General features: G+C 40.0%; 1 non-coding gene across 1 annotated transcript; it reads right to left on the reverse strand.

The window, feature by feature from the left end:
- Nucleotides 1-253: 253 nt before the first annotated feature.
- On the reverse strand, nt 254-360 carry LOC114380673. The gene has a single exon (XR_003659846.1). It is a non-coding gene; the product is annotated as a small nucleolar RNA R71 (small nucleolar RNA).
- Between the last annotated feature and the right edge of the window lie 1,787 nt (nt 361-2,147).

Genomic DNA, 2,147 nt, shown 5'->3' on the forward strand with positions numbered 1-2,147 from the left:
CCATTTGCTTCCAAAGTTTCATGGCCTTGCAGGTGAAGACCCGCACAAACATCTGAAAGAATTCCATATTGTCTGCTCCACCATGAAACCACCAGATGTCCAGGAAGATCACATATTTTTGAAGGCTTTTCCTCATTCTTTAGAGGGAGTGGCAAATGACTGGTTATATTACCTTGCTCCAAGGTCCATCACGAGCTGGGATGACCTCAAGAGAGTATTCTTAGAAAAAATTTTCCCTACTTCCAGGACCACGACCATCAAAAAGGATATTTCAGGCATTAGGCAACTCAGTGGAGAAAGCCTATAAGAATACTGGGAGAGATTTAAAAAACTTTGCGCCAGTTGCCCTCACCACCAGATTTCTGAGCAGCTTCTCCAATATTTTTATGAAGGACTCAATAACATGGAGAGAAGTATGATAGATGCTGCCAGTGGTGGAGCCCTTGGAGACATGACCCCTGCTGAAGCCAGAAATTTAATTGAGAAGATGGCTTCCAACTCCCAGCAATTTAGTGCTAGAAATGATGCTATTGTCATTAGAGGAGTGCATGAAGTAGCCACGAATTCATCTTCATCAGCTAAGACTAAGAAGCTTGAAGGTAAACTAGATGTCTTGGTTAACCTGGTAACCCAACTAGCCATGAGTCAAAAATCTGCACCTGTCGCTAGACTCTGTGGTTTATGCTCCTCTGTCGACTACCACACAGACCTTTGCCCTTTTGTGCAACAATCTGAAGCAATTGAACAGCCTGAAGCTTATGCTGCAAACATCTACAATAGACCTCCTCAACCTCAGTAGCAAAATTAGCCACAACAGAACAATTATGACCTCTCCAGCAACAGGTACAATCCCGGGTGGAGGAATCATCCCAACCTTAGATGGTCGAATCCTTCACAACAACAACAACAACAATAACAGCCTTATTTTCAGAATGTTGCTGGCCCAAGCAGACCATATGTTCCTCCACCAATACAGCAGCAGCAGCAACAACAACAACAACAACAGCCCTAGAAATAGCAAATAGTTGAGGCTCCTCCGCAACCTTCCCTTGAAGAACTTGTGAGGCAAATGACTATGCAAAACATGTAGTTTCAACAAGAGACCAGAGCCTCCATTCAGAGCTTAACTAATCAGATGGGACAATTGGCTACACAGTTAAATCAACAACAGTCCCAGAATTTTGATATATTACCTTCTCAATCTGTCCAGAATCCCAAAAATGTGAGTGCCATTACATTGAGGTCGGGAAAGCAGTGTCAAGGACCTCAACCAGCAACATCTTCCTCATCCACAAATGAACCTTCCCAACTTCACTCTACTCAAGAAAAAGATGATGACAAAAATTTAAAGAGTAAGTTACCTAACAATTTCTATGCAGGTGAATCTTCCACTGGTAATTCTGATTTACAAAAGCAGCATATCCCTCTTCCATTCCCTCCAAGAGCAATTTCCAACAAAAAAATGGAAGAGGCAGAGAAGGAGATCTTGGAAGCATTTAGAAAAGTAGAGGTAAACATACCTCTGCTGGATGCAATAAAGCAAATTCCTAGATATGCTAAATTCTTGAAAGAGTTGTGCACTAATAAGCGAAAGCTTAAAGGAAGTGAAAGAATTAGCATGGGCAGAAATGTCTCTGCACTGATTTGTAAATTTGTTCCCAAAATCCCTGAAAAATGAAAAGATCCAGATACATTCATCATACCTCTGTCTATTTTTAATTCTCTATCTCTTGGTCCTTTGCAGTCAACTGATGTGATAATTCATTTAGCTAATAGAAGTGTTGCCTATCCTGCTGGTTTCATAAAGGATGTCTTAGTTAGAGTTGGTGAACTAATTTTCCCTGTTGATTTTTATATTTTGAATATGGAGGAGGGATTTTCTCAAGGATCAGTTCCGATCATTCTAGGCAGACCTTTTATGAAAACTGCTAGAACTAAGATATATGTATATGCAGGCACACTATCTATGGAGTTTGGTGATATAACTGTTCATTTTAATATTCTTGATCCTATGAAACACCCATCTGAAGATCTTTCTGTATTTCGTGCTGAAATAATTGACCATATTGTTGATGAATATGTGACTGATCTTCATTCTAATCTAAATGCATGTTACTCTTCATGCATTGAATCTAAATTTGTACTTG

Source organism: Glycine soja, chromosome 12, assembly GCF_004193775.1.
Source record: "Glycine soja cultivar W05 chromosome 12, ASM419377v2, whole genome shotgun sequence".
In the NCBI taxonomy this organism is placed as follows: domain Eukaryota; kingdom Viridiplantae; phylum Streptophyta; class Magnoliopsida; order Fabales; family Fabaceae; genus Glycine; species Glycine soja.